Source organism: Amblyomma maculatum, chromosome 9 (genome assembly GCF_055883805.1).
Source record: "Amblyomma maculatum isolate TAMU_Amacu chromosome 9, ASM5588380v1, whole genome shotgun sequence".
Lineage (NCBI taxonomy): Eukaryota > Metazoa > Arthropoda > Arachnida > Ixodida > Ixodidae > Amblyomma > Amblyomma maculatum.
The window spans coordinates 117,038,132-117,047,217 of NC_139352.1; the positions used below are offsets into that span (position 1 = coordinate 117,038,132).

The following is a 9,086-nucleotide window of genomic DNA, read 5'->3' on the forward strand; positions in this document are numbered from 1 at the left end:
TGCACTGCAGTAAGCTGCAAGATCAACATGCATTCTTTACTTGCATAATACATGAATAGCTCTGACACAAAGATAATTAAGCAGCAGTCTGCCAAATGTGTATAGATATATGCTACTTATTCCTGAGCAGTGAAGAGAATGTGTATGATGTGCATCAGTATATCATGAGATGCCTTAGTGCACCTCAAAGACTGCTGGGTGGTTCTACCTGACTGAATTTTTAGGTAATGATGGCTTCGAAAGTGCACTTCGAGCTCTGATGTAACAGAATGCCCTGTATTTTTCACATTTATGACTATTATAGAAGATTTTTTTTTGTGTAGAAAGTCTTTCTTTGCATCAAAGTGTTTATATTGATAAAGCAGGAACGTATGCATGCAAAGTGCTTAATAAACTGTTGCAAGTTGCTGAAGTGAACCAAGAGCTCTACTTCCTTATTGCACCCTGCAAATGTGGTTGAGCTGTGCATTGCAGGAAAGTTGCAATGCTTTTTTGTTTTCCCACCCTCTCATCTATACTCACTTATTTTATGGTTGCAACAATATCCTTTTTATTTTCAGATCTGCTCTGAAAACTAATCCATTTGTTTTCGGCAGCTCGATAAAACATTTTATTGCTGTGTTTTTGTAATGGTTTGTTACAGGACTCGGTATATTATCGTAGCCGTCGACAGCTCTGCTTGCTATGATTTAGTGCAGAGTTCAACGTAATTCTTGCAAAGCACTAGGCTTCTGCTGTGAACTTCATTGACAAGCCTGGGAAGGTAATGCCCAAAATAAAATTCGGACAGCCGTGTGAGGTGGCTGACTAAAAAATCCACATCCAACAGCACCTCTACCAAAACAGTGTTGAGCACTGACCATACAAAAAAATAACAATGGGATCTCTGCAGGCAAAACATAGTGAACTGTGCCTGGTAGTAGTATCCATTTTTTCCAGTTTTACTAAGGTAGCACTTTCCTTCCTTATTTTTCTTCACATCATACCTGTTGCTTTCCACAAGCTCCAAGCAATCGTTTGTGTAAGGGCACTTAATCTCCAAAACGCTGGTTTCACCAACTAATCCATCTGGGCTGCTGACAAGAAAGGGTGAGTTTCACTCACAACAGTGCCGCACTTTTTCACCTGAACTTTGCACAGCTTCTCGAATGTTTGTCGAGCAACAGGCTCGTACCGTTGCCCATGACTTGTTGCTTTGTTTCCCCTAAAGTGGGAAAAAAGACATGATGTTATAAATTTATCTGGCAATATCTCCTTCTTTCGTGGAACTTTGGAGATATTTGATGCAGTCAACCTAAGCTTGCGACTGTCCTGCAATAAAAGGCCGGTCTGATGCGTCGTCAGTTCTGTAAGCTGCAGCCTTGCTGGCTCTTTCAGGCGGACCCACTTGTTGTAGAAGTCTTCGCAAACGCTGCAGGAAAAATCATCACCCTCGTGAGATGTGTGTGCAGGTGCAGAGGCACTGCAGTATCGACTACAGGCATGTTTCCTGGCACTGCTGCATCGACAGTCAGTTGAAACAAGCTCCCCTTTATGTCGAGAAGAGGCGCTATGTCGGAACTTCTCATTGCCTGCACATAGTCTTCGTAAGTATTGTAGCAAGACAAATCAACATTCTCTGTTTTCACTGAGGTTTCTGAAAACTTCTTCATTTTGAAGTTCATATCAGACACCTTGGCTGGCACGACATTTCTTTTGGTTCCACGATTCCAAATTGCGCTTCGGTCAGTGCAACCTTGTCCAGTAAGTCCTTCTCTGTTGGCGAATTTCATTTTCCACAACAGTGCACCTGGAATCCCAAAACAGAATAAAGCATTTTTTGTTTCGATAACCGAGGCTATTTCTATAAGGGGCAGTGTCTAAGCAATTGGCGTCATCTTGGCAAAAGCATATATAGGCACACAAAACATTACTGGAATACAGAAAGAAAGCCATTCACACCAAACAGCTAATTTTCCTCTCTCTGCCATTGCAAGAAAATGCTACTGTGGACACAGCAGTACGAAAAGTTTGTTTCACAAGTCTAGCTTATCGAAAGAAATATCAAGGAAACCATTGAACACCAAAGTACAGTCTTCCAGGAGTAAATGGGCTGTGCAGCTTGCTTTTCAGCCTGGTTGTGCATGATTGCACAACCGTAGCATTGAATCATTTCATATAAAGAGAACCCTTCAGTTTTTTGTTACCTCTTTTACCATTTTGGTTGTATTCAAGTCTCCAATAAATGGCCGAGAAGCAAACCACAAAGCCTGGTTATCTTTTGGCACATACAAGACATAACGTATAGATGTACATGCTGTCCGTACTCAGTCTACATGCAATAGAAAATTATTCTTGCAGTCGAAAAACTTGAATTCAGACTTACACAAGGAAACAGCCTTAAATGCAGATATATTTTAGTAACTATTTTCTTTAGTACAAAGCGTGTTTGACATTTTCCTATATACACACATTTTCTAGACAACTTTGTGTCTGTTTTCAGTTAACCCCATAAGCTGAAGAACGCCATAATGTCAAGGAAAGCCTAGTCGGGATTCGGCCACAAAAGGTTTGATTCACAGAGGTGGAATGAGCAGTAGGGTGCATGCTCTTAATTATGCAGAGAAAATTTCATGCATCAAACCAGCACGTCCCAGGAGAACAGCCTTGACGGGAGTTCTTTTCAATCAATGAAAGTATGGTGTTGCAAGCATGCACAATATACAAGCATCAAATTTGTATTGCTGTTGCAGTCTTAATGACCCTAGCAGATTCTCCTTTGATTGTCATAACGCATTTCCCACACAAAGATTTTGCTGTACAAATCACTGCGGTCTACTCTCAATAGGTCTGGATGATCTGCTATGCCAAAAGTTCGCCTGTAACAGCCTGTGTGCTTCCCTACCTGGCTGCAGACTTTTGTCAGTCCAACCTTGCATGTGCAGGAAGCGGAAATTATGCTACATGTCATTGTCAGGCACACCCACACTTCATATGGCCGTGTATCATCGGCTTGTGAGGGTGCCACAGCTCCTTTAACGTAACAAACATCTTCATCCACTTTATGTATCAGGAGCGGCCCCACTTTGCCGCTCTTCACATAGTTGTAAGAGTCCAAGCTTTTCAATGCCTGGACATCTTCCAGGTCGCATGCCTTTGTTTTTAGCAAATAGTATGTTATGTGGTGCTCTGCCACTGGTGGCCACAACTTCATATCGTCCAACCATTCCTTGTCACAGATCGTGGCAGGGTGCGGCGAAACTCAGATACCTGTGTAAGAAACAAAAGCTTAAAAGGAGGCTTGTCCTGACCAGTGGTCGGTTATCAAGAAAAACACTTCGCGTAAGCTCAACCGCTTCATTGTCGAGAATTAGCTTCAAAAACCATGGGCAGATTTTGAACGAACAGATGGGGCGTATCCCTCCTTTCCCTAACCATTATTTTGTTTAACCTTGTCAGTTTTTCTTTTGGTTTAATTTTTTTCGCCATTCCGCGCCCGTCCAGTTGGTCTGCGGGAGTGATCGGCGCAATTTGTTCACATCTCGGCGTCGACGTCGCGCGCTCCAGCTGCACGGAAACGGCGCGTTTCCACTGAAGTTGACGAATCGGAGAACTCATTTTTGGATGCGAACAGCAGGCGTGATGACTCGGAAGACGAATTCAGCTCTTCAGACTTTAGCACCGACAGCAAAACTACATCAAACCGAACCAGAACGTCAACAGCCATGCCCCGATATGTTTAGTTTTCTCCCTCAAAAAGTTTCGCTTTTGCTGCATGCTGATCACTCATTGTTCTGAAGGTGGCAACTGTTATCTTCAGGGTGTCAACGTTTTTCAGGCGGTATTACTTCCCGCTGGTAGCGCAAATAGTGTTTTGCGCTAGAAGTGTTTTCTTTCGTAACTATGGGGGGGGGGGGGGGCGATATTGTACACAGAAAGCTAGAATTTGCTGCAATGTTGCTTTGGTCCCGGTTGCAAAAAATGTAGAGTTTGAAAAGGTTTGTTTTATTTGTGCCAGAAAACTGCTACTTTTGTGCGTTGCTTCTTTAACTACAATTTTTTTTCTAAATTTCTTTTCAACACTTACTCAATAGATATGTTCATTGTCACTAATACTAATTTGATACTAGACGTTCCTGTCCCAAGCAAATTTTGTAAAAAAAAAAAAAATGACGCCACCCAAAAACCACCCATTAACCCGCCGACATGAAAGTGCTAAATTGTGCACGCGTTCGAATTGTGGTCAACTCGTGCCTCTGCTAACCACTGCGACAAATTTGCTGCAGTGCGTCGTTTTAGTTATTAATAAATGTATTGTTATCAGCATGCATAGCGCGCAGGTGCAAAAGTGCACGTTGCTTGCTTCCCGTGCAGCAGGGCGACGGACGGCTAAATACACGTTCACGTATGTACACATACACCAAGCAAATGCGCTGCAACGAGTTATCACTGCTAAATCATTTGCTTAAAATGATCGACGTGTCTGTATTTCATAGTGGAGCTGTACAGCGCCCCGGGTCCTCGCACGGTCAAACAGTCAATATCCCGCACGTGTGCTCCACCGCAGCGGCGTGCATACATTACACGCTGTTCTCGCTAAATGCTGTTGACATAGTGCTTTTTTTACGTCCTCAAAAGGTATTTCAGCACTTGCGAAGGGTAGAATACAACGACTTTGCCGAAGTTTACTTACCAAGCTTCAAAGAAGGCGCGTGCACCGAGCAAACAGTCATCGCAGCAGTGTCACCGATGTCGATCGTCTGCTTGTCCTTCCGCAGTTTCCGCAGTCCCTCACTACGGCGTCTCTCATAGCCCGAGTCGCTTTGGGACGCTAAACCCCACAAACCAACCAACCACTTTTAGTTCTATCGGCAGTCGAGTGCGGGACGCCTTTGCGGATGCGTTGTTTATATTCTCCTTAACCATCCTGATACACCGACGATGGCTGTGGTTCATACTCGAAGTAAAACATACACTCCAGTTCCTACGTGGTGGTCAGGACCCGGCACTCCCTCGTGAAACTTGGAGCCAGACTCCTAAGGAAGTGACCATCATCCTATTATCACCAGCCTCTATTCAAAACAAGCACGACTATTACGCCGCAAGCGTTCAGTGGTGCACTGCGACAATTTCCGCACCATTCTTCAAAGTCACTCTGTGATGTCGATATCATTGCTTCTAAAGCATAAAAGCGCGCTAAGTGAGGCTACTACGATCACATGAGTGGCGGTTGGTCGACCAGCACAGGAAGCCGCTCTGCTTGTGGGCTGCTCGTCAACAAGCGGAACTGCCTGCAACTAGAGATCCAACTTCTCGCGCACGCAAAATACGGAATTACACTACTGGTAAGGCTAAAGTACATGCGTAATTTCTCACGACAGCAGTGACATCTGTGGTGTGAGTAGCTCTCCCCATACTCATCGAATGCTTATATCTGGCGAACTTTCCATGCCATGGAGCATGGTTGCCGTCGTCCTCATGAAGCGGCCACAGCATGTTTTGCAGCAAACTTTTCTCCTGATTATTTCGCAAGATAATCAGGGCGCATGTTTTCCCCAAGTGCGATGTGTTGCCTTCACCAGTAACCAGAACTCACTTGGTGGGCATGCCAGCCCATGTCGATAAGCTGCTATTTTCTGCCGACACCGACAGAATCGCGAGCCCATTCTCCATGCCTAAATTGCTTGCAGCTATAGCTGATGCTAATAGGAAAAGAGTGCCCGGCCCGGCCTGCAATACGTACGACGTTTCCAGAAACCTCAGTTGTGGCGCTCTTCCTCAACATTTTGACACCATATGCCAGGTATGGCTAGACGGCGATGTACCAGATAGCTGGAAATTGATTATTGTGATCTCTATTGCAAAACCGGGGAAGACGCCATCACACCGAGCAACTTTCGATCTATCCTTACCTATATCCGACCTATATTCTTAACGCCAACAATTTGCAAGCTTGCTGAAAAAATGCTCACCACATGATCACCGGAGGCCCGGCACTAGATTCCCCCAGAAAATTCTTAACATGGGGATTTGAAACACCTTAGACGAGCTTCTTGATGCTACCAAAGTAGCACAGCAGCAACGACTCCTACGCAGCCGATCGGGACTAAAAGTACTAGAAAAGCTATGTTGCAAACATCAAGCAAGGCTGAAGCTGACTGAGGATATCCCGACAGACATAAGGAACAAAATAAGAATCCCGCCACTTTAACGGAAGAGCGAAAGCTCTACAGAAAAAAACTAGCAAACAGACAAGACGTGATTTACACGGACGCGGCGGAATACGAACGCAGAACGGGTTTCGTAGCCCGAGCAATCAGGGAGGACGGGGACCGGGTCTCGTGCTGCAGCATTCCACAGAGGGACGCAACAGCGGCTGAGGAGGTGGCCATTGCGCTGGCCCTAATGCAACAGAATGTAAGGGTGATTGTAACCGATTCTTAATCGGCTCTTCGAAACTGCAATGCAGGCAGGATATCACCCGAAGCGGTTAAAATTCTGGCTGCCGGACCGCCACCGACAGAACTGATTAACCTTGTCTGGACTCCGGCCAACGAGGGCCTGCGAGGAAACGAGACAGCCCAGGCACTGGCCTGAGGACTTACATACCGGGATACCAGTGCAATCTCGTCGACCAGAGAGCCCCTTCAGAAAAACAAGTTAAAAACATACCATGATATTCTCAATCATTACAGATTAGAAAAACAGACACTGCCTCGAGCAGACAAAATTTCAAGCAGAACAGAAGAGGTTATACGGACAAAGTTGCAGGCGGAGGTTTTCCCCAACCCACACCCAATAATCAGATGGCATCCGGTGATACAGGACCCGCGATGCAAACACTGTAACGAAATTGCAGGTATACACATGGTGTGGACATGCCCTAGATACAACAAACTAGACAGGAATTTGGAGTCCTGTGAGGCTTTAATGATCAGCCAGAACACAGAAGTCTAAACAAAAATCATCCATCAGGCCCTAGACACCGCTGAATCCCAAGGGATTCCAGCCTGCTAAAAGGGGAGAAATCTTTTCCTTTGTGGGTGTTAATGCAGTTATTCATCATCATCACCACACGGTTCTTCTGGTGGTTAGAACAATCACGGTTTCTAACGCCCGGCCCAAATTGGCTTTTGACACCTATAGGCACACAAAATTGGTTGGCTGTCATAACGTCCTCAGCATTATCATCCACACGCAGCCACAATGTACGCACCGTCGTCGCCATAAACGTCGAAAAGGCTTCTGACAATATCACTCATGCTGTCATTCTAGATTCAATATACATTCTCCATTTACCACTTACAGCACAAGCTTTTGTAAAATCTTTCCTTAAAGGCAGACAATTTGCAATATGCCTCAGTGGCGATGCAATAGGATCCTCTTCGCGGCGTACTCCAGTAATGAGTGCTGCCACCAGCATTATTTATTATTGCATTTATCTCTCTTGCGTGGCGGCAACATGAAGTTCCTGATGTCGAATTCCTGTTATAAGCTGATAACATTTACTGTGTGAAGCGCACACAACGGCCTACTGTCTCAATCCGCAATCAGCTTTATAAATTAAGTCTACATATGCTTTTTCATTGGTTTTGAACTTTCCGCAGTAAAATTACGTTCATGTCCGTCGCCAAATGCTGGAGGTCTCTAACTGGAACAGCACGGCTGTCTCGGCCTCGCCGTGGGGGTGTGGTAAGACGCCCGACTACTGTGCCGGGGTACCCGGATTCGATCCCGACCGCGGCTGCTGCATTTCGATGGAGGCGAAAGGAAGGGGCGTCCTTGTTCTGTGCTATGTCAGCGCACGTTAAAGATCCCCAGGTGGTTGAAATTACTCCGAAGCCCTCAACTACGGCTCCTCTTTCCACTTTCACTCCCAACCTCCTTTCTTCCCCTCTTCCCTTACGGCGCGGTTCTGGTGTCCAGTGTGGCAAATACTTCCCCTTTCCTTTCCTTTGAACCAATTTATATTATGGCTGTCTCGCTTTAAAAAAATGGCTGTGGCTTAACTTGGTTAAGCCTGGAGAATTGCGAAAGCAATAATTGCCTGGCTACGCTTCCGTCGAGGTAGAACGCTTTCGTCGAGCTACATCTCGTGCCCGTCGTTTTGAAAGGCGTTCTTCCCTGCCGTTGTCAGATGGGAAGGGGAATTGACACCCGGAAGTGCCGTAGAGTCACTTCCGGGTCGCAAATTACTTATCAGCCCATCATCATACATTCAACACTTCCAGCAGGTTCCCCCCCCCCCCCCAGGCCAAGTGGGGTCTGGGAGAGCGTTTTAGTTAGAGGTGAGGCTCCTACCCGGACAAGGGGGCCGCCACGCGATGCCCCCACAGAAGTGAGTAGCATCTTACGCAAAGACGGCCTACAGCGCCATCATGGCATTGAGCCAACCAGGCGGACCTTCATGACAACGTAACGAGTGTCACTAAGGGCGACCATTCCCTGTAATAGCATCATAGCGACACAGAGAGTGTTCCACCCTTAACCGAGAAAATCCCAGACGGCCCGCACCAAATTTACGAGAACCCCCGCTCGCCAATAATGCGACGTTCCCGCTGCAGGCAGAACCTTTGCAGTTACTTCATGGAGGCCCGGAACTCTGCTGTTGTATGCGGCCACGCCGCGTGCCAGCCATACTTGGTACGCACACTTTCCTCGGCGGTTTCTCTGGCTCTTCGTCTCTTCCGGGCTTCACATTGGCGATCAGCTCTCTCCTTAGTCTTACTAGTCGATGGTGTGACGTCACAGCGACAGTAGCGCCGCAGGTGAGCGGCGCAGAAACCACGCGCCGTAATCGCGGCTGGACGATCTGAAGAAGCGAGTTGCATGGTCACCTATATCTAGCAGCTGGTGTGACGTCCCTCCGCTTAAGGTCAAACGTAAGCGCGGCAGGGTAACGCGAAGGCTTGAAAGTGCGAGTAGTATTGTTTTCGCAATAAAGCAGGCGTTTAAGACTGGATCTGATCAGACGTATTGCTCCGAAAAGGGGCCGTGCCCGCTTAGGTGTTGCACATTTGAGTGGGCAGTTGCGCAACAGCGCCTTGTTTGTCAAGCCCAATTTCAACATTTAACTAGGGCACAATGCGATCGACTTGAAGCTATAA

General features: G+C 46.4%; 1 pseudogene; it reads right to left on the reverse strand.

Annotated features, from left to right (window-relative positions):
• Positions 1-682: 682 nt before the first annotated feature.
• LOC146180216 (uncharacterized) lies at positions 683-1,664 on the reverse strand (annotated as a pseudogene).
• Between the last annotated feature and the right edge of the window lie 7,422 nt (positions 1,665-9,086).